Consider the following 26,662-nt stretch of genomic DNA (forward strand, 5'->3'; position numbering starts at 1 on the left):
AATATAATATCAAAATGAGATAACAAAATTATAAAGATGTAAAATATAATAATAATTAACTATGCTGTCATCAAACACATAAAGTGTTTTTTTTTTACGATAGATTTCTCAATAAATTCTATGATATATGTACATAAATTTTTTATGAATAAAATGTGGTAACATATTAAATTTAACATAGGAATATTACATTAAATAAAGTGACCGAAGTTATTAAATAAAATTTGCAGAGCAATCTATCTGATTTTTTTTAAACTTTTGCCAACCACATAATAGATTTTCATTTTATTTTAGTATTTTACTAAATCTAAAAAAAATTAACTGTAAAAAAGATAATGGTTTTGATAAATTCATCAAACTATGATTTAAAAAAATAAATATAAAAATGTACAAACATTTAAGTATGTACTAAATATATATGTTTGTTTACGGTAAGACTGATTTTTATAAATTATAATACTAGACAATATTGTTATTTGGGTATCAGAATTTATTTGTTGGAATAGAATTTTTTGATTAAATTCTTTTTTAAAATTAAACACCTTCGATTGCTAAAACATCTTTCTATTGTTCTAAATTTTTATTTTCAAGTTGGTCGATTGTTGGTAATGGATGAAAGTTAAAAAATTTTCCTTAGTTTATTGTCTTAACACCTTGAGTTATTTTAAACCAGATCGCATAAACAAATAAAACGAAAAAACAAATAATAACTCCATAAAGTTTGAGTATATATACCACATTGGGCACTTTTTAATCATAATGCAAAGAGTTTTATAAACATAAATAAATAACTAAAAGCAAGTCTGTTTCCAATAATAGATTTGATAAAAATGTTTTACATTTTTCATTTAAATTTTTAACTTTTCTTCTATAATATAGTTAATATTTATAATAAGTTTATTACTTAATAATATACGTGCGACATATCTAAATAATTGTCTAGTCTATTGATAAATATTTTTTTACCAAAAAAGTTTATTATGATTAATTTATTGATATAAATATTAATAACTATAATACGTAGCTTTGTTATTATTTAAATTTATTCGCAGAATAAAGAAGGTTATTACGTATTCATATTTTTTATTTAATTATCAGATGAATACTTACACTACTATTTTATGGATTTTTATTATTTTAATGTAACAGTTATCATTATTTTTATTAGTTAGATATAATATCAAATTTAATTCTAAACAGCAATCTCGTTTTAGGTAGTTATCGAAGCCATATGCTAATTTAAATAACTAAAACTCGCCTTCCCCCCCAAAAAATACAACCAAGTCTTCTATGTACTTAAACTATAATTTATTAAACATAAAGTATTTACTGTGTAATCAAACGTGTTAAAAATATGAATTTTTACTTGCCTTTTCTTGCTATTCATCTATGTAGACCGCTGTACACAATTATTGAGTGCGGTTATATTATTGTACTAACTACGCTTTGTGTTTTGTACGTGAATGGCCTAGATATAACCCTGGAATTCAAATAAAACTTTTTTATTAAAAAAATCAATACAATGTACCTTAAACCTATTTAATTTAAATCAACAAGTTTTTATCAACATGATTTTGAACCTTCATTTATTCCAAAATCATCTATTTCAATCGAATTAGTACATAATTTATATTCTTGTTATTTACCTGATAAAAGTTTTGAATAGTTTTAATACACTAAACTAAACGTATATAACAAAATAATGTTCTTTTATTTATTTTATGATAGACTTGTACACTATTCTCACTTTGTACGTTTAAAGTAAGTTAATCATATACCATTTATTAGATCAGACCAATCAAAAACTTAAAAAGTTGTGAACATTTAACATAGATGCAGTGAGTATAATATTTATATTTATTTTTTATTAAATTTAATTTTATATTTAGTGGAAATAAAACATAAATGGAATTCAATAAGCGTTATTATTTTTTCATTTAACATTAGATTTTTTGATATTTTAACTCAAAAATTAGATATATTTTACAAAAATTCAAGCCACTATATTTAATACACGCACCTGATGTATTACAATATTTTAGTTCTTATGGGTTTTGAATACACACAAGTTAATAATTAAATTAGCAGCATTTTAACGCCAATATAAAACATAATAATATAATGGTTGCCTAGTGGATTTTATTACAAAGTGCTGCACCTGATCTTCTTGAAAAGTGTATACAAGATAAGTGTAAATTTATTATATCTTGTTTATTTAATATAATTTAAAAACTATAAATTGCCTTAATTTTTAACAATAAATTACATTATCACATGTTATTAGTTTATAAAAGTAAATAATAATTGTTTGACTAATATTTTATTTTAATCAGTTTAAATGGTACTAATCAGAATTTGTTTAAATATAGATACTATGATTAATTAAATTATACTGATAACTAATTATACAACTGTACGAATGCAATACAATTAAAAATATATACCTATATAAAAAAAAAAAAACCAATAAATTTAAAAATAATTTTACATCACATAATGAATAACTATATACACATTTGAATTAATATCACCTTGTGAAGAAGGTTTTTCTTCTAAAATTTAATTTATTATTCTAATATTTAACTGGCGTTAATTATATTTAAGAAATATATAATACATTGATTTAATTATGTTGAATATGGTATCATTTAAAACACTTGATAAACATGATTTTGATATTTACGTGATTAAGTTTTAAGATGCATCTCAGTTTTAAATTTGAGCAGGAATTCAAATTCTCATGATCAAATTTATAATACCTCTTCATTCAAACGGTGTTATTAACATAAATTAGGTAGTTGTTCTAATTTTCTTATTAGGTACATTAACTAATATATTTTATGAAAAAATAACGCTTTACGATTTCGTAAGTGTAATATTTTTTAACAGAACAATAATTTCGAAAACAACATTTTTTAAAGAAAAATTGTTCATAAATTGTTATAGATTATATAGAAAATATTATTATTAATTTATCATTTCATTTTTACATAAGTCATAGTTTTTATAAATAAACTATTTCTAGTTCATTGAATTTTGTTTTTTCTTCATCAAAGTACATACATCGCTTTGCTCAGTATTTATAATATATTACACACATCAATTAGCATATTGTATAATATATTTAATAATACATATTTGTAGGTTTTTTTCTCACATATAATTTTATAAACCAACATTACATGAGATAAACATTAAATACAATTCTCGTTTAAACTAAAAAAAACTTGACCAACATATCGTTTTGTTTAACATTTTCATTGAATAAATATAATCGTAAATTGAATTAAAAATCCATAATTGTCGTTAAATTCTACATGTATTATAAACATTTCTATACTTGAAATCGTATTGGATATGATAAAAGTATAATTTACATAAAGTATTAAATGAACGATTTATAATTTAATTTGAAACAATAATAGTAACTGCATGTGCCTTATCTGCTTTTTTTCAGGGTATTCGATGTATTATGGCTTCGTAAATAACTGAAATGGAATTTATAGTGCTTCGTGTGTGTTTTTTTTTATTTTCAGTTAAAAAAAGTCTATTCCAGGATAACAACTGGTGTCAATCACCAATAATCCGCATAAAAAGACAAGTTCGTTTGTGTTTTTGCGCAATACTTTTGGACTTCTATTATATGTTATTTACAAAATTTATTTCATTTTATAAGTATTAATAAAAATCTCGAAATAATCTTTTATTCTTATATCTTATATATACATATTGTTATCCAGAAGTAGTCGAAAATTGAAAAATTGGATCCAAAAACAATATACAGACGTCTATGACCCCAGCTGCCAAAGGACGAACTCTTATCGAAAGACTCAGAAAACTTCCACGATGACTAACAACAATAAATTAGTATAACTTATTATATTTTTAATTTTCCTATTTATTTTTGTAAGCTATTAATTTAATGTCAATTTTATTTAAAATCAATTCTGTTATTACTACAAAACACATAAAAATGGTTATGATATCTATATAATGTAAACAATTTATCATACATATAATAACATAAAAATATTATATTTAAAATAGGTAATAAATAAAAATAAAATATAATATAATATTTGTATTTAACTTGTGTGTTATATTGTTCTACATACTATTAGCTTTAGATTAAAACTACCATTTAATAATAATTTGTATACCGATGTAAAACAATATTAAGTTTGTATTAGGTATATTATAAGATTATAAATAAAAATACCGGGAAATTTCGCAGATTATTAAATTAAAATAATTGCAAAGATATTCGAGATAAAATTTTAAAAGTTATGTGTATCTATCATTATTAAATCATGTATGCTATAATATATACGTATATTTTGTATAAATATCAAGTCCATACTTTTATAAAAATCTAGATATTGTGTAATATCTGTGAACTAGGGCATTATTAAGTTTAATTGTATGATTATACATATAATTCTAATTTATAATAATATAATGATGTTGTAACTTGTTTTTTTTTTAAAACTTTTTTTTCGTTATTTTGATTAATGTACGTCACGTAATATTTGTCAAGAGAGATTCAATTTTGTAGCTTACACAGCGAGTGATATTGATCTCTATACAATGCCGTTTATAAAATTATAAACAAATATTACAATGTTAATATTCCTTACCACAATCACACTGTGGTGTAGTATAAATAATTTAACATAGCTAATAAAAATCTATACGCGTTTACCGAATACCTACGACGCCGGGTCACAAAAGAGCGGAAAAATAAAAAGTTTTTTTTTTCAGTGAAACGGGTATGAATCGTTTGCGTTCTAATTGTAGGCATTCCGCAAAGGAGCCGTGAGATAATAATTATTACTGTGTATATTATTTTATAGGTCTGCACGGTGTTCCAAGTGCGTGTTTCGTATTTTGTAAAGTAATAATGGCAACGGTAATTTTATGCGGTTCGGAGTGAAAAGGTGTGTAATGTTTCTTCTATATTTTTGACGAATCGTAACCACTATTATAGTGGTCAAATTAAATAATATTAAATCAAGTAAAAAAACGTGAAAATCAAAAGTTAGCAAAAAATTATTATTTCTCTTGCATAAAATAATATTGATAATAATATGTAACACGGTATAATATTCTTGGGTACGATAATTTTCACGAGTTAATTTAAACGAATTTTCGAGACTTTAAAATCGTGTATGATCAATTCGTACTAGGGAATTTATTTTAATAGTATCCACGACTAATATAAATATAAAACGCGTTTTGCTTAAAGAAGGTGATTATTAAGAAATATGATTATAATTTAACACGAACATTTAATACTACAGTCTACAGTAGTTATTGTTGGAGGGGTTACCGTTATTGTCAAACACTAACACCACGTCACAATCATTTACTTTGCCTACAGCATAATAATCATCACAATAATATACGTTAATGAAATAAAGTATAATTTAGCTATATTATTACATGCAAATGTTCAAAACATGCTACGTATTTTTTTCTTAAATAAAAAATCAATAACATTTCAGAAACATTTTGTATATTTTAACATATAATATAACATAATATAATGTAATAAGTTTTCCTAAGTACCTGGAAGTTTAAGCTTATATCCTATAGAATATGAGTTCATATTAAGTTACGGAATGAAAAGCAGATTAGTTAATAAGTTCGGTGTGGAGCTCTTGTCTAGTTTCGCTGAGATCCAGTTGGGATTTAGTCTTGTAAAAATTACTTTTTAGTAGATTGCTTGTGAATGTGTGTAGAAAATGTGCGCTGTCTTTTTAAATTTGAGAACTATTAATCATTTCATTCTAAAACCGATTCTCAGAAAAGCTCAATGTGGTTTTCAAGTTTAGTTTCATTTATTTTTCATTTGCGATTACCTGAAAATATGATGATTTCTGATTTGGATATTAATATATCATACAATACGTGTCACGAAGTCACGTGTCTGACAGGCATATATTCAAAATGATATTTAAACTTTATTTCATAATATACCACAGCAACTTAAACCTTAATTTTCTCATGTACAATTACTATTACTATTCAAAAGCCGTATATGTAATACAACAAAGATTTTGGTGTATGATTTTTAATCATTGTATTGTAATTTTTCGCTACAGTTCGTGTTAAATATCGAACTCGAGTATGTACATTATATATATTAATATTATAAATATTTTAAATATAATTTATGTGTCAATAATGTAAATCTAAAACGGAAATTGTAATCACTGTAATACGTTTCATGACGTGCACACTGTGCAAGCGATGGTTTTCCGACATCAATTATCACGAAATCAACACATACCATCAATCTATTTACGAAAGTATAAAAGCCTCATCCAAAACTTAACTGTTAAAAAAGACCCAGTTAAAAACCACTTAGCAAAAGTAGTCAGCCTACAAAGTACCTGTTATCTACATTGTGGCCAAGTCTACTCATTTCTTTTTAGTTCAACACCTCACTTCACTATTAATTTAGTGAGCAACAATACTTTTTTTTTTTATTGCTTAACACTTGGCCAGTTTACTAGCAGAAACCCTAATGAGTGGGCGATGAAAATCATAGAACTCAGAAGAAAAGAAAGAAAATTTCATGACCTGCCAACTTTTTGGTACGGGTTTTTGATGTACGATCCATACAAATAAACTATGTAATGCGATATAGTCATAGTGTACAGATATTTTCTGTTTATCGGGATAAATTTTTCTACAATTTTTCACAGTCACACGTAGTTATTACTCTACCTGCGATTTAAAAAAAATGCTTTTCCAACTTTTTTGGCATTTACATTAAACTGCGTAGCCGCTGCATTTTTTATACGTATTTTATAGCTATACTTCGAAGCGCAATCTCGTGCTAAACGATACCTTAAATATAATTTACAACAAATTATTGTAATCAAAATATCGAATGATTTAGAATAGACGGGGAAACGGAATTTCACCTTGATTTATTATATACGTCGTGGTGTAATAAATTTTGACCACTTCCGTAAACCACCACCACCGTCGTCGTCGTCGTCGTCGTGAAAACCGACGTGCGCCATTTACGATACGTACGCGTTTGTCGCATTGCTGCATTAACACGTTGGTACATACACCTGCAGTATCGATGCGTGCCCACTATTATTCATCGCGGAATACATAGTCACCTACGCAAGTAATATTCTATGTGACATGTGTTACATCTATATGTTTGTAGTATAATATTACAGCGATTTAACGAAAAAATTTAGAAAAATACACGCATCAGCTGATGTCATATTGTATATTCTTCTATGAAATGTGTGTTACACACACACACGCACACACACTGATTTTCACCGATTTTATATTGTACAAAAAAATTAAAATAGTTCTATTACAAAAGTATAAAACGCAGGTCCACGATAAAATGTAATTAAATTACAATTTTCAATATATATTTCTTCAATGAGATTAAAAACAATAATTAATTTAGTGTCAGAAAATGTAAATGAGTCTAATAATATAAAAGTGTGAACATAATAAAAAAATATCAAAAATAGAAAATTAGTGTTATATATGTTGAAATAAATTTAATTTAAAAACGATAAAAAATACTATAGACCAAAAACTATAATTGTATGCCTGCTAAAGTATTGAACTGAATTTATAGCTATATATATACTGGTTGCAACTGTAAATTTAATTTAAAATATATTAAATTAAATATCATTAAGTTAATAATAATGAATGATTAAAAGTTAATAGATGAATTATAGACATAGAATTTCTGCAATATATCGACTTATTGTACACGCTCCTGGAGAATTGAGTCTTGTTGTTCCTTTTTATAATATTGTATTTGAAACAAATGCGTAGGTACAGATAAATGCCTAAAGTTCTTTCAATGAATTTCACACTATGATTCATATCCTTCTATTTTTTTTTTATTTCTCTTTGTAATTAAATTTGCGTATCGTTCTTCTTGTTAGGTATGTGTACATATAGTGTAATAAAACAAATTTAAACATAAACTAATATAACTATAATAAAAAGGTTTTTAAATTTCAAAAATACAAAAATAATTTTTTAATGGTTTATTTTTATAATGTGTATATAGATACCCTATATGTAGTTGTTCAAACCAAAAGTTTTAGTCATCAATAATATTATTATACTACGAACAAAAATAACTTAACGAGATATCGTTGTAGTTTTTATTTGAAAACATTATATTTTTCTGTGTATGAAAGTTGTTCGAATGATACCAAAGTAAATAAACGGTCAATGATACCATTTGTTTTCTCTTTACTGAAACCTATAAGATAAGAAACAAGAATAAATAAATAATGATCGGAAAACAAAAAATACGTCGTTATCCAGAGATAAGGAAATGTATAAACCAATGAATATGAAAATGTTGGATGACATTATTTTCTTTTAGTACAATAATATACATTGAACTGTTTTGAGCTCAATAAAAATCACATTTATATATACTCTTTAGAATTGTTGACATAACATTATAACCTAATAATTTATCCTTACATATAATACACTTGTAAAACTGTTGAATATATTAAAGAAATAACTTTATCTTAAATGTGCGCTTTCTAGAATTCCTCGTAACACAAATACAAAAAACAAAAATATAATGATACATTTATTATATAACAGTATTATTGAATAATAAAACAATTTCGGATTTCCAAGATAATTAGAAAAAAATCGATATATTACCCATATGTGTTTAATTTGAAATCAATACAAGATACAACTTTCAGGGCACTGATTTTATCTTAAACTGTGATCACGTACTTAAAGAAAAAACTTAATCAATATGTCATCATAAAATCAATTTGGTATTCTATCCGTATCAAAATTGGTACTTCATATCTAAAACACAAGCACGAATACTCGAATATTCATGTAAATTTATTTATGGCTAGAATAATAAATCGAACAATATTATAACACAGCGGAACAATCAAATGGAATATATTTTAATGTAAGATTTTTTTTTTTTTTTTTTTTTATTAATTAATCCGCGGCAACAAAGGCCATTGGATGGTTTTTATTCATTTTTAGAGGAGAGGAACGGTAGGTTGAAACACGTTTTTTGTATGCGTGGCAAGGATTTGTCACTAAAATCCCGGGTGGTCACCCATCCGGGAGCTAGCAAAACCGGCCGATACGTACACCCAGAGCGTTTCTGCAGTTGAGTGTACGATCGCACTACACCAAGCCACTGATGTAAGATTTATTGTAACCAGTTTCATGGTTTTACAATAATTTAGCACCTAATAGATCTGTATAATTGAAAAAATGCTCATATCGGTCGTACATTACACTTATATATGTAATCATTTTAAAAGATTTACAGTAAAATAAAGGTAAATTCGAAAACAATGAACATGGGTGTTGGTGCAATTCGTTACAATAAAGTTCTTTATTATGTTGTTTGTATAATTTAATTTTGTTAAATCTAAATGATCTTTGATAAATAAAGAACTCATATGTATTAATATTTTAATTTTTGATTTGTATGTATGTTTTATTTTTCTGTAATATTTTAGATACCAAGTAGTTAATGCAGTATTGGTTCAACAATTAACCAATGATTAAATATCATAATAATTATATCCATTGTTAAAAATGCATGCATTTTGTTAAATATATAATTATATTTACCTACAGTGGTTAATATAATAATAAAAAAACCTAAGATTGTACAGCAATAAAAATCATAAAAAATAATTTTATCAAAACTGACTACGGATAACGATTTAATTATTCATTTTAGAGTGTGTTTTACTTCTCAGTAAACATTTTCTGATGGATATTTTCAATAATTTAGTTTTTTTTTGATATTTGCATTATCACTTAATTTTTACTCAATTAAATAATTATTGAAAATATATGTTTAAAAGATAATTGATGAATACATTTTGAAACTAGAATATTTTATATTATTAAAAGAACTTTAAATAAAATTTGTAACACTTTTTCTACCTTTAGTTAAAGTTCACCCAGCTACAGCTTGAAACTAGAAGTATAGCGCAAATTCTATTTGTGTATATTGATCACAAAAATATAAATACCAATGCCATTAAATCATTATAAGGTCCATTGTCTTTAACTTATGCAACTATAATTTTACAAATATATAAGGTATATTCAAAGAGAATTGTGATTATTTATTATGAAAATGTATTGTTGCTGTATTGATTCTAGAAATATTTAATATACATATAAAATAGTGACTTATATTGCATCATTTGCTTTACGGACGGAGACATTATACAAAATATATTATATTATGTAAATCGCAAACTATTTATAGAGCAGTGGACCATTCAACTATTGAAGTTAGGTTTTAATCTTACAGTAAGAAATCTATTATATTATTGTTTACTAGTACTCGTGTGTCCATCTTATTTACACACGTACATCATTCGTCTAGTAGGTACTTTTGCAATTACTTTGTTCATCTTGTCAGATTCTGTCTGTACTTTACTATTGTACCGTTGTTTATTCTAAACCTTTTTGAACAAACGAGGAATCTGTTAATTTAACAGGCCAAACTAATTTTGTGGTAAATCGATCTTTGATAAGTTAATTTTCTACACGTATAAATGAAGCTTATTTGAATCCAATAAGTCGTGTATGTTAAAACGTTGGATATCAATTTATTTGTCATACCCTTCATATTGTATCAAACACATTTTAACATCGGAAATGATAACTAAGTTTTGTGTATTATTTCATAGCAAATTGAATATAATTAGTTATCACAAAATATAAATTAATTAATCGCTGTGGTTCACGTTTATGAAAAATTCTACCCACATAATTAGATATATGATTCATAATCTATATGGTTAATATTGTTAATAAAATAAACATGTTTGCATGAAAATTATTTGTAAATTTAATATTAAGAAAAGTAGTAAAAAACTAATAATTTAAAACGAGTACCTACCTAAGCACACATATCATGATAATCTAAAAATAAGAATTTTATAAGAATTTATATGAGCAAGTACATTTACACAATACTACATTAATAATTATTATAACATGTGAATGGATAAGTAACTTTTGTTATTAAATGTACCTACGGTTTTTTTAAAAAAAATTATAAACAAAATTCTGTAAAATCCTTCGAGGGATTTTAATTTTTACAATCGGAATAAATTCGAGAACGCCGATCGTTTTTGTAACTGAAAACTAGCAATTCGGTTTTTATTTTTATTTTAATTTCTCATACCATAACGAACTACCTATATTTACCTCGACAAGATAACAAAAACATTTTTTTTTCTCATTTTTTTTTTTTTTGCTCCCCTCTATTATGCGTATCGGATTACATTCTTGTTGGCACGTACCGAGCGGCATTTGTGATTCGGGAGATTTTTATTTTTACTTCTTTGAATTATTCCCCTCTCTACCTATGACTACGAAAAAATGGTTCATGCTTTTTAAACATAACCCTTTAAGGATCCTTAATTCCTAGCTGGTTTTACATACCAATTATAAATTTAATGAACTCCTTCATACTCTGTTTCATTTGTGTTTTCAACACTCTGTGGATATTTTTTGGTAACATACAAAACTAAACATAAACTTCCGCAAACAGAAACGTTAATCATCGTAAAGATAAAACTTTTTTTTTTTAAAGTTAAATTGTTTTAAATTTGAACTGGAATCTATCGGAATATTATGTATATAATAACAATGCTTTGTATGTAAGTGGTTATCAAATTAATTTCACACTAATAATGCGGAAATTACATACTCTAAACTAAACATTCATTTTTATGAATACATTTTGTACATTTATTTTGAAATTTACCTGTTTTTTTATCAGTTGCTCTACGTAAAATTAATTTAATAAACTGTATTCACAGTTTTTTACACTGGTCACGTTGGAAATGTTTTTATAAAAACACATATTATTCCGTCTTACACGTCATATTATGTTTGATTTTAAATTAAAATCTTGTAAAACATGGAAGATATAATATGGCTCACATCCCGCTTGTTTTTTTTATATAATATAAATAAGGTAGGTATCAAAATACAATTGTTTATACGAATTTTTAACTTATAATATTAAAAATAAATATTTTATCTCTTGTACATTATTTATTTAATCTGTTTAAAAAATATTAAAATAATACTATTAAGCAGACAGTCTAAAATAAAATGATAAAAATGAAAACAGTCAAAATTAGTTAAATTGAATAAGATTTTTTCAATATTATGGCTATGTATAGAAAGATGGTCTTGTTTTATATTTACTACCTACCAGCTAATAATTTAGTTTTTGCTCTATTTATTCATTAAGTATTATATTATGTTTTAAGATTGAACTAACATTATAAATTATAATGACCAATTCGAACATAATTTTTTAATCACATATTATCATTAGGTGATATATTTTTTTGAATAAAATAGTATAATGTTTACCATTTATAATTAGTATGGTTAATAAGTATAGGTATGGATTTTTATACTGTTCTACTAATGAGATATTTTGCAAAGTTAAAATATGTTCATTATGTGAAAATTACTACATAACAATTCATTTCATAGAAGAATCAGACAACTACAAACATACAAACTCTTGGTTACATATAATTATTATTTGTGATGATATTACTTGAAAAAATATCTTAAATTAAGCAGTTTATGAATACATATTTCAGAAATAATAAATGCATAATAGAAATGATCAAATTGTATAGATTTCAAATAAAATTCAAATAGTATTCTATAAATAATATCATGTTATATTATATTTTTTATCACTGCTTAACCATTTTACAATACTAAAATAAATAATCTATGTTATTTTTACATTTCTGAAATTATTACAAACAAATTTTAATGTCAAAACGTCTTAATTTCAAATGTCTTAAGTACTCGGGGAAAATAATAACATTATAGTTAGTTATATAATTTTAGAGGTTTAACTTAACAATTTATAAGCATTAAAAAATAAACAGTTGCCTACATATTAATACTATAATATGTCTATAACAGTCACAATAAATAAAAAAAAAGCTTTGATGACCCACAAGTCAATGCTCCTTAAACATGTTTTAGTAAACATATAGTATAGCATTGTTTATAGATAGTATTATTATATAGAAATATTTAGAATGACAGCTGTTCATGTACTCAGCACAAAATTATTTATAAATATGTATTGTAGTACCTTTAAATGTAATTTATTTTAACACTATGCTGAATTGAATTTACTGTGTATATTATTATTATTATTATTATTATTATTATCGTTTATTGATATCAGAAATATCTGAAGCGAAATACTATTATCTTTTTCTTAGTTAAATTGATTCTTTCAGCAATTTACTAATAATTAAATCGTAAATAAGAGGAAAAAAGTTATCAAAGTGTAAATATCAAAGAATATTTTGTGATTAATAATAATCGACCGAGAATAGTTATATTTTTTTATATCACTTGAAAATTTGATTTAGTTCTTTGCGCACAATAAGGCCATCAAAATCATATAACTCAATAAAATACATGTCGGCCGCAGGCAATTTTTATACGTGATTGAAAAAATGAGAAAAATCGTAAATAAATTTACTACCCTGTCCGGTGAAAGTCAATTTATAGTACCGATTTTTAGTTTCTTGGTCTCCGTGACCCTGATAAATAATATAATTTTATCTTCATGGATCATACCGCAATAAGCAGAAAAAAAAATACATATATATTCTAGACTATAAATTATTGTATTTTTTACCTCATATTTAAGTAATAAATCTAATAAAGTGATAAAGTATCGAATATTATAATACTTTTGAATCAAAAAAACAAAAAAAAAAAATTCTGTTCAAACTGTTGTATCAAAATTGTATTTGTTATCATAAAACTAAAAAAATATCTATGCCATTCAAAGTTGTTTAAGGTAGCTATATCTGAAGTATAACCATATTTTTTATAACTTATAAATATATTATTTATCTATAATTTTTTCAAATACTATATTCGTAGTGGGAATTAAATTATATTTATCCAAAGCTATTAAAAGTTTATTTGAAGTGAAATATTTTAATTTATATTTAATTGTATCCAATACTTAAGTATGATGTTATCATATTATATTGACATAATATAATATTTATAAATAGTTTCTATATCACAAAATATAAAAATTGAAATAGTATGATACCTAAAAGAAATTATATAAGTTCAATAAAAATACGATATATATAATATTAAATAATCATTTATTTAGAGAAATAAAAATATCAGATGAATTCCCTTTTTAAATTAATGAATATAATGTTAATGTTTATAGATTTATACTGATATGATATTATTTATTAAGTTATTTTTTGTTTGGTCAGTCATAATTTTTTGGGCCAGTAAAAATGTTTGGATTCTCAACTTTAAAAGTGGTTTTTGGTAAAAAATTAGATTTAATTGAAATTTTTTTTTGTGTGGGGGGAAATTAAAAAAAAACCTTAAGTGTTTTTCAAAATGACTGAAAAAAAAATAAAACTAATGAAACACGGAAATTTTTATTCAAAATCAATACATACACGATGAAATCAATCATGTTTTTTTGAGTACAACTCAAAAACGAATATTTCGATTAAATGTGTTAATATTATAATTTTTATATATGCATACTCGAATAGATTTTTTTCAAAATATTTTCATTATATTTAAGCAATTTATATATATTTTAAATTAAAAAAAAATATATCAATTTAAAATAGGTTCTTTATAACTTTTTTTTTGTATTATTTAAAAATATTAATTCTGTACAGCATCAATTGTATGGGAATAATTTTTATCTTATTTAATTTTAAATATATTTTTCAAAGTAGGTATATGGCATTTTGCAAATAATGTTACATTATATCATACAAAGTTTTAGGTTATATGAATTTGCGTGAAATATGAAACTAAATTTATTTTTGAAAAAAATAAAGAAAAATGAAAAAATATTGTATAATAGTCCATACTCCATATAAACATTCTTAGAGGCTAATACCGACCGACCCACGAATTGGTATGTGGTTACAGACTATTACGCCTTCACGCAATACAGCCTGAAACCTTATAAAATTCTAACGAATTTTACGAATATACACATTTAATGTAACTTTTGAGTTTTAAATCCCACGAATATGAAGTTGAAATTTTACCGCATATTGTTCGTTTTTATGAGTTAAGTAATAAAAAAAAATTAAATGCACTTTTGAAATGAATATTTTTTAATCAACAGAGAGTCAATAATAATGTATTCTTTTCTTTTGGCGGTGGATATTTTCATATCCCCTTGTAACAAGCATACGTTTTAAACTTTAAAATTCACAATATACATTTTCATAACGTTGACATTGTGTCGTTTAATAGGTTGAAAACAAATTGCAATTTTTCTGGGACAATATTTTTTCTAACCCAAAAATCAGATTATTCAGTAAGTACAATTTTATATTTTTTTATTTTTTTTTTTTTATTTAACAATATTAATTAGTTTATAAAACAAAAACCAACAGTGAAGCAATATTGAAAAGATTTTTACACAGTTTTCCATTAGCTGCTTAATGGTTTTACATTTCAACACAATTTCAAAGCAAGTAACATATTTTAACAAACACAGACTAAAAAAAAGGCGCTAACAAGGTATTTCTCTATCATATTTCACAAAAAGTAAATACATTTGTGTATATTTTTTACCAAAAACATTATGTTTTATTTATAATTACATTAATAATAAACTAAATTAATTTTAAAAAGTTATCCATTTTAAAAATATTAAAGCACATTTCTAAAACAAGATAAAAATTAATAGCTATATTCATTTTATGCGACACATTTTATAGTTGTTGATGGAATACGAAACATTATTCTCACAAACAAACATTTATGCCTATTAAATAAAAAGATGTTGGCTATTATTTTTTGATTATTAAAGCACTGTAAAATAAATTGTAAACCCAAATTTGTTTGACGTAAACCAAGCTTTTCTTTGTTGCATATTATAGAAGTCTCCAACAACTCTGCCGACGCTTACAATTATTTTACTGAATCCCTTTAATGGAAATGGCGATCGAATTATTTACTAGAAGATGTGATCGATTTGAGGCGTAAATTTCACATTATACATTTATGCCATCAGCGTACACATAGTACCTACTTTTCAAACATAAATTTATAACGAGAAAAGTCTAAAATTACAATGTTGCTCTCGTCGCTGCATACTGATTTATTTTACAAAATCATTAATTAATTACCGCATGCGATTCAATTACAAAACTAATAAGTAAGTTAACTTGGTCACAATTTTTATTTACAATCACAAAAACATGTTCAAAATGTACTACATATCTATACGCTATATTTCACGAAGGTGGATATTATTAAATAGTAAAATAAATTGACAGGACAAAAATAGGTACCGGGCTATGGTCACTAATCTAGACTCGTTCATCTTGACACTTCATAAGGAAGTAATTAAAAATAACAATTGAAAATAATTAATGTAAATAATATATACGTCATACGAGTATAAATACATTTATACCATATTAATTAATTGTTATTAATGTTTAGCTTAATAGTTTAATACCGCCTTACTGAAAAACAATCTAAGTTTATAGAACTAATACATATTATGTTAAAATTAACTTACATATTTTGAAAACAGCATTGTGTATAATAAAATGCATATTATACCAACATTTTGAGTTTTCACAAATATATTGTTGAATTATAACAATTAATTAGTATCTGTATTAATTGCGTACATTTTTTTAAAAATGTATAAAAAAAAAAATAGGTATATGTATAAGATATATGTATATTAGATTTTTCGGTTTCACTATTAACAACTTATGAGCCACCTCGTATTTAATTTTCAAACCTTAGCAATAAAAATTGAAGATTTTATAAATGTTTACTTAAAAATACTTGTAGCTTATAAATGTTCATAATTTTGACAAATAGTGTAAACATTTTAAATTCAAATGCACATAAAAAAAAAACTGTTGAGTACTTAAGTGTTTTTAATATTTTTGTATAGATATATAAGAATAACGTGGAATTACGTACTTACGTACGTATTTTCAAGAACTTTTATCGTAGTTTGTTTTTAAAAAAAAAAACCTAAAAAAATAAATACCTAAAACAGTCAAAATACTCAAAATATTTTGAAATAAAATCATTTATGTATAGAAAATGAAAATAAACATTTGGTTTTAATTTTATACATAAAATATGGATATTTGTTTTTAAAATAAACCAAAAACATAATCGTTTTTTTTTTTTTTTATATTGGTTTCGCGTAAAAATTCTAGTTTTTCCTTTACTTTTTTTATTTTACTTAGTTATTTTGAAAACTATTGGAATTTTTTTACTTTTGATCCCCAAAGTAATAACTGTATCCAATTTTTTACACACAATTTTACACACATGAAAATTAAACATTTTTATGTTCCAAATAGTGTCGAAAGATGCACAAAAAAAAATTAACAAATAATAAGTATAAAATAAAAACAAATACACATCATTATAAAATCAATACATTCATTGCTCCATTCAAAATTTAAAACATCATCAATAAATTACACCATACAATACTTAAAAACAGCAGAGTAGAGAAATCAGTCACTTTAATTTTTATTGTATTATTTAATCTTGGGATTTTTTCCATACATAACATTAACACAAACTTGAAAAAATTTCCCAATATTTTTTCAAAAATATTAGTAATTGAAGTTTTAGTACTATTTTTTGCTAATATACATCATTTAATGCCTTATTTTGTATTTTTCATAAATTTCATTTATATTGAATGAAAATTAATATTTATTTATGTGACTCCATAGGAAAAATTCCCACATTTTCATTTCATATTAATAATTTATAAATAATATGATATTTGACATGTATAATTGCGTGATATAATTTATGTATTTAAGATAAAATATAGGTATATCAGTACATATAAGTTTTTTGAAACTGTAACAGAAGATAGTCTTAGTTTTTTTTTATAAATATATAATTTTATAAAATTATTTAGTAAATATAATACAATTTTGATTTGAATTTTTTGCTATTTTTAATTTTTTTAGGGCATATTTATAGAGAATATTTTAAGGTTTTTTTGGTAATATTATAGCGCATATTTTAGTATTTTTGATGCTATAAAATCTGAACCCTGCTTATGATTTTATGGTGGCCTGGTAAAGATCGGAAAGGATAAACAACATTCTTCAAGTAGCATCACATATAATAGTTTATCATTGTTAAAACTGGAAAACTAACTGGACAATTTATTGGTTTCTTCTTCCAAATCATTACTTTGGAAATCCTTAATTAATGTTTTACAATATCTCTAAGTTATTTCAATAATTTTGATTAAGTATTAAAACTTTAAAATGTTCAAATTTTGATTTACATTATATTAATTTGAATAATTATATATGATATTTTTTATAAGACAAAACAATTTTGAAAAAAATCACGGAAAACTGTAATTTAACTATGACGATATATTATACTAAAGCGTTTAGGATAAATAGCGTGAATAATTTATTATACTAATGGATTTCGAATCAAAAAACATTTAATAGAGTATAATTTAATTATGTTTAATACCAATTAAATAAAATTACACAGTATAAATGTTTAAACTAATTTTGTTGGTATTTTTATGGTATAAGGTCAACCCCATTTAATAACTAATAACTAATTAAATATATAAAAATAGATGAATATTTTGTATCTACATAATTAAAGAAAATTTTTCCAATGCTCCAAATAAAATAAATTATTTAAATTAGGTTTATTTAAAAATCTTAACTATAATATGTTACATTTAATAGTTTGATAAAGAATACTTATGAACAAAGAAATTGTATCATAAAGAATTAAGTATTCACATTTTTATAAAAAATAGGTTACTTTTAAAAATAATATCATGTTTAGTTAATACCCAATTTAATGTTGCTAACTATGGAGTTCTGAAAATTGACATTGAATGTAATGACAGTATTATCTATTGAATATGTTATATTAGTTGGAAAATAAAAATATAATAATATATTATAATTTAATTTTTATAAGTTTAGTTTTATGACACAAAATGTATTTAGTTATTTAATAAGAATCCTACCTCACTGTTTAATAAAAAATCTGAAGTAAGTAGGTATACTTATATAATTTGAAATTTAAATAACGTTTAGTCTAAATGATCATAATAATTTAAAAATATATTTGAAACATCACAATACGTTAGGATGTCATAGATAATTTGATTAGAAATTCGATACTTGATGAAATAAAGTTTCAAATAATATCCTCATGAATGCATCAAACACTATATAATTCATTTGAAAACTGATCTACAATGTTTACATAAAATACATATAAAAACCAATTGCCAATTTCGGGATCCACATAGATACGAAAGGGACTGATTGGCACTAGTATTCGGTTGGCATGTTTCAATGACAGCAATTTTCTTAAATTTAGTGTTTTCCTCTCTTTTCTTACCACCAACGAAACAACACTCATAAATCATATCTGTACGATTTTAGACCTTGACATCGTTGGGTATATTTCATTATCAACAAAACTGAAGACGGCGCCAAAATCGTATTTCCGCTATAACAAAATATATTTGATTGCCGTCAAATCATAAGTGTCTATACATCACAGCTGATAATAAACGAAAAAAATATAAACATTCTCGGATTATCCGATATCGAAATTAAAAATGAGTGATATTGTTAATAACATTAATTAATTAATTATTGCTGACACTGGTCAACAAAGAATTCATTTTATTGATAAATAGCAATACAAATTAAATTCATATTTTATATGTATAAATTAATATATATGATGTGATATAGATAAAAAATTATTCACAAAATTAATTACTGATAATAATACAACTGAAACTATTGGCTACATAAAATACAAATTAAGACTTTTATTTACACTATTTTATAAAAACGTATCTAAAATGATAATTTAAATGAGCTATTTTTATATTTAAATATTTAAAAAATATTTATTTGGACATTAATATTTTGGTAACTGCTGTTAAATATTACGAGTAATATCATATAACACGAATAAGTGTCATGGTCGAGGTTAGTAGTATCGTTATACCAAATAATGTGTAAAAAATGTATGTTTATTAATCCAAGACCGAACTCCTATTAATGATATATTATTATATACATGTACATAGCCGTAATATGTGGTTAGGAGTTTCCGAGAACTTCCGTGGCTTCTAAATAGGGTTCTAAACTCGAAATGTGGTAAACTGGTAAAGGACCGAGTAGGAGGGTATTATGACTACACCTATCCAGTGTAATGGCGAGTTGGACGGCCGAGTCCGACAGGCCGAATGACACGCCGTTTCACGTCTCGTCGCCCGAATAGCACCATTTAACCGTTTTTAATGGACAGTAAACGCTGGAAAGTTTGGCGTTGGTATTATTATCATCATCAACGCTATTAAGTTTCTTAGTGCGGACGTAGAGTTTTTAAAGGATTCATAGCAAAACGCAACTTAACGATTTGTCTTGGTACGTGGTTAGAAGTTTGAATTCGTCTTGTATTCTAGTCGATTTTTCTTAAGTCATCAGCTGTACAATATAACAGTTGTATTATTTTTATATCTGTGTGTTACTTTTATCATTTTATATTAACATTATAACGCGTTAGGTTAAAATTTATTGTATCTTACATATTGTGCAATGATCGTAGAAAATAATTACTTTATTTAATTTAGTCATACTTCATTATTTAAATACTGTAAATGTGTTTATAAGGGTTATATTTAAAATATAATTGAGAAAATCTAAAAAAAAACGTATAAAATAATTTATTAATAATCTCGTAATCGCAGTAAAACAAAAAAATGGAATTAATTAATAAACATTGATTTCACAATTTAATATATAACATTTAATGAAGAAAATTAGTGATGATCATAAGAAAAATCTATTTTAAATTTTCACGTAACATAAGATGTACTTTAAAATTGAAAGCTGTCATTTCATTTTTGTTTTCTACGCTTTTGTAAACAAATGTTTTACACACGAATCGTGCAACGTGTTCAGAAAGATAACGTTTAACTGATTCAAATTTTTCGTTAGAATTGGAGTAGCATCGTTTACTACACTAGAATACTTTATTATTATATAAAAAAACAAACTCAGCTAAATTAAATAGTTTTAAAATTGCGCTTAATGTAATGCTTAGAATATTTAATAATTAAAAATAATTTAGAATAAATAAGCATGCATTTTTTGTAGTATTACAATAAATGTAATATTAATAACACAATTATATAACATGTATTTTTAAATGTATTATAGCATACACTTGTTTTTGATCGTTGTTAAACGAGACATAATATATTATGTATTACGAACAGTGCAAGAATTATAAAAACAAAAAAAAACTTCCTAAATTTCCATATCTGAATATTCTGATTACAAATTGAACTGCATTTTAATTATAAAAGTTTCGAAAAATTTAAATTTAAATTTCATTCAAAATCTAAAATCTTGCACATTTTAGACTCATATTATTTCACAATGAAATAATAAATACATTTATCAAAATATAAATGTTTAAAAAATATCTAACGTAAATAATATACTTATAATGATAATATTATTATCGTTATACGTTAATTTTTGTCAGTTAAATGTTCAACAGTAATAATTTTTAAGTGTTTCTAAAGATGACTACAAAGATTCAAATAAACTGTTATAATGGAAAATTGACAATACATTTTTAAAGACATTTACAATAGTGATCCCATTCAATATTAATTTTGACTGTTCCATTATTTCTGCTGAGAAAATCTTTTAGAATGCCTTTGAATACAGTCAATATTTTCAAATTAAATATACATACAATGTATATGGTTTTTTCTTTGTGCAAAATCAATAATTAGAGTCTCATTTTTGCTATAAGAAATATATTTAACGTAAAATGTAAGTAAAACCTTACTAACTGTGTACTAAACAATTAAGCTTTTTTTTCACATAAAAATTAAAATCTATCACTGCAAATATTAGATACACCAACTAATTATTGAAATCGTCATAATCCAATAAACATAAAATATCAGATACAATTAATATAAAAAAATGAAATTTTTTACTTGCATAGTATATTATTATGCTGATGGTTACAGATATATAAATACAAATTTGAACGTCCTCACATTTAAGTTAAATTACTAAATCATGATTTTAGAGTATAACATAATATAATAATTGTATTATTTATTAGTACCTACCTAATAGTTTTCGCTTAACAGCACTACTGAAGATTTATATAATATAGGCACACAATAAATATTATGAGTAGAGTAATACCATGTTTAATAAACTAACACTAAGTCGCATAGACAATCATTAAATATTTAGGAAATTTATAGTGAATAATAAAAAAATACTAATAATATTCTTAAATATGATTTAATGCCCTATGAAATTTACGTTTTATGAATATTTTCATTTATTCGATACAAAAGACAATATTTAAAAAATGTAATTTAACCTACAGACCGATTTTCATTAAAATTATCACTATGTGGCTATGAATAATATAATATGATAATGTAAAATATATATATATATAGGTATGCTCTCGCATTAATATACATAATATCATGTATATAATATAATGAAAACTGTCCACAATGCAACCCGATTAAAAGAAATTGCCTTTAGCTGAAACAATTGCGAATAGGATAGGATTTTATGCGATTTTAATAAAACTAAAAACTGTTCTAAATGGAAAAAAAAATCCTTATTGCAGTGCCTTTCCAAATGATTTTCATTGGCCTTATGAAAAAAAAAACATATACGTAAATATACACACGTAGGCATTATAATATACATTTTGTGCTAAACTATTCGATGGATATTAATTCATTTCATATACTTACTCGCCTCCTAAAGTTTTCTTGCCATATGTAAAATCAAACCAGCAATACTACGCAGAATACGTATAATATTTATATTGGGATTTCAGGTTAAAGCTGCGAAAATAATATCGATGGCAAACGAATAGAAAAGTTTTAAAAGAGTTGTTGCAATCGTAATATGTTCCCGACAGATGGTGTACCGATGATTGAGGGCTGCATGTATTTGCAATTTTTACTACGAACCTCGACGTTTTGTAAAGTTTTTAAAAGCACGTACAGTATTCTTTTAGAAGTCGGGTGATCGTTTATTTTCAAGACGGCTAAGAAAATGTATTTTATATGATTGTGAAAGGGAGACAAATAATATTACCGAGATATCCATGTCTGAAAGAAGAAAATGAAAAATAAAACGACAATGCAATAACGTCCAGGTGTACATTTTAGGTGCTTTATTATTTTTTAATTTCATCTATTTACGTAAACGTTTTAAAATTCCTTTAAAATGTCGTCGTGTAATATAATTTCAAGCATGGCCTAGTTCATATTTTATAAGCAATGAATATTCAACAAAACATAGTATATCACAGCGCTATGATTAATTATTAAAAACGTATGACACTAAATCATCATAAATGTAAATATTTATCATTTTAGTAAAATTTTTTATTTTAACGATTCGAATTCATCTAATAAAAGTGAAAATTTGAGCAGAAGATGTGACTAAAATTCACAAATAGCATAAAATCAAAATATTAAACGAATTTAAAAAATATGAAATTTAATGATAATAAAAATATGGTGAGTAGTTAAAACGTTGTAAGTAAAAACCTATATAAAGTATAAAGTATTATAACTATTAAAAATTACAATATCTACCTATATGTATATTATTTTTTGATTTATCGTTAATTATTTGATTATTTGTACACACATGCTTTAGTTAATATTTTCACAACAATCAAAAACTGTAACTCATTTAAAGTTATACATTTAACTTCATAGAATTTTAATTATTGATTGATGTTACTTATCAACATTTTTAATAGGTAAACTTACTAGTTATTATTGTTTATATTTTATGAAATAGTGAAAAAAATATTTGTCATAATCATAATTATTATTCATTGTTTATTAAAATAATTTCAAACTTGATATTTAAAGCCACATATTATGATATTTTGTTGTTAAAAACTAAATACATATTTCCTATTTTGACATATAACTTGACAAGTGTATTCAAAGGAAAACCTTGAAATGTGCAAGTGGATTGCTTGCCAGCATTTATAGCTTTTCAGTGTGAATATTTTAGCATAATATTTTTAATATTTTATCGAAGATGCTTTACACATTTTTCTAGTACATCCGTAATTTGCTCTTACCTGACTGATAATATTTATCGGTGTATATTATCAAAACAATTTCAATTTATTATCATTTCTAATAGTTAATATTTAAATGTATTTGTATTATTTCTAAAATAATTTTCCAAGTGCTTCGCTCGTTTCCTCATCATTGAAATCATAACTCATTTTTTCCGGTAGGTATTCAAAGTTTTTATACATACATTTCTTCGTTTTTCTTTAGCTTAATTTTTGAAGGTTTCGTTGGAATTTTTATTATAATTCACTTAATTTAATTTAATAAATTATGGATCTATGTGGTCCTCTCTTATTCAGTAGAAGTAGATAATATGTTATTTTTTCCTCGGTTTCTCGATATATATATATATATATATATAATATGATGTATTTAACATCATATTAATTTTGAAACCGTACTATAACACTTTGTAAGTTGTAATTTATTTATTTGCTCGAGAATCGCAGGTCTTCTTCTAATATAAAAAGACGGTTTTTCACAACATGTGTCATATACGTACACGTGCAAAAGTAAAAAACTTACAATGTATTCTACGAATTCTTGCGCTTTACTTTAATTTTCAATTGGCTATCCTTAAGATTTATAAGTAAAATTTTTATTTCCAATTAAAAAAACTAAGGAGAAATCATTGTATGTATAACTTAAATTAATATTTATAGTTCAGGATTCAATTAACCATGAAAATACCCATTATAAGATGGCAATAGTTCTAGATTTTGATCTAGATTAATAGAAGCTACTGGAAAAAAAAACATAAAACTTTAAAGTAGGTTCTACCGATATTTAATTTTCCATCGAACAAACTACATGAGTTATTAAATGCACTTAAAAAAAAAAAAAATAATAATAATAATTTAGTAGTTTCATCATTAAAATTATACATGTACTGCTTTGATTCTAAAAACAGAAATAATAGTTTAATAAAGATTTTTATCAAACACCAATAAACAAAATTTATGATTTTTATTCGAGTACTGAAATAAATGTTATTCTTTTTTGTTTATTTAAGCAAAAACTAAAAAAATGAAATAAAAATAGTATCTACCTTTTGAAATTATAAATAGTCAATGTTTGATAAACAAAACCAAAACAAATTACTTTTACTCTATTTTCTAAAAAAAAATAAAAATTATAAAACAAAATGAATATTTAACTCATTATATACATAGACCACAGAAAAATAACGTGCTGAAAAAAACGAAAGAATAATATATCGGTTTTAGGTGGGCTCGTGTCGATAATTGATCGAATCCATTCTATTTATGTTCGTCTTGACAGAGTTTACCATTTTTTTGCACCAAGACAGTTTTCGAAAAACTATTGCTTACGCCAATATTATCCATCTAACCATTGGATTATTTGATCCAGTCGACGTATAACCTGTGATTTACCCGTACTACCATATTATGTATTATAACAGTTATATAGTATAAACAATATTCATTATACGTAGAATAAATTTCTGTCCAAAGTTATACGTTTATAACATATTGGACGATTTTACAGACAGCTCCTCTATTATTCCGTGAAACAACTGCGTACAATCGAATAATATGACTGACGTAATGTGTATTATATTAATAAAGTTCGGGTAAATAGCATGTCTCGAAAGAAATCCACCAAATGTATACAACATGCGACACATCGTATAATAATAGTATACATGATGTTGTCTATCTATTGTTTGATCAAAATATTAGTATTGGTTCTCAGGAGACACTAGCAAACAATAGAATTTAAATGTCGTGTCGTTTCCGGAAAACGTCGCAAATGTACTTGCTCGGTATTTTATTCGACTGTTTGAACACATCCGCCGCCGCTGACAACTTACTCCGCTATACGAGTATCACATACATCGCACGTTAGCATACGCAACTACATGCGAGTATCGTTTATGAAGTACACTAATATATCAGTAAAAAATCTATTTTTTCCTCGGTTTATAACTTAACGAATATGAATTAATATTTCTCAGCTAGGTAATATTTACGATAAATCTAATTATCTATAAATAATCAGGTATTTTGTCCTGTTATTAGCAACAACTGTTAGACCGAAAAAAATTGTCAAGACCAAATTATTTAAAAATTAATGAACAACAAAAAACGAAATCTTTAGATTTATTAATTTTGTTTAACAACGATAAAAATAATGCAGTTTTATAAAACTATATTGTTTTGGTTTTAATGCTATACGGTTTGTATTCCACAAAGATAACAGTTAACAAATATTTTTTTATTCAAACATCTCATTTAAATATCGTACAATTTAAAATATACGTTTTTTTTATGCGTGTATCTAATTTTTCTTAAGAGTTTATTATATCATAATTTTAAATTAATATCTATTTTGGTTTCACTGTACATTCAT

At 24.3% G+C, this 26,662-nt stretch overlaps 1 long non-coding RNA gene across 1 annotated transcript in view; it reads right to left on the minus strand.

Moving 5' to 3' along the window:
- Positions 1-1,402: 1,402 nt before the first annotated feature.
- LOC113560613 overlaps positions 1,403-26,662 on the minus strand; it is a 69,498-nt gene continuing 44,238 nt past the window's right edge. The window contains exon 3 of the long non-coding RNA XR_003406127.1: positions 1,403-1,480. This is a non-coding gene — a long non-coding RNA (uncharacterized LOC113560613). The remainder of the gene's footprint in view (positions 1,481-26,662) is intronic.

Source organism: Rhopalosiphum maidis, chromosome 4 (genome assembly GCF_003676215.2).
Source record: "Rhopalosiphum maidis isolate BTI-1 chromosome 4, ASM367621v3, whole genome shotgun sequence".
In the NCBI taxonomy this organism is placed as follows: Eukaryota; Metazoa; Arthropoda; class Insecta; order Hemiptera; family Aphididae; genus Rhopalosiphum; species Rhopalosiphum maidis.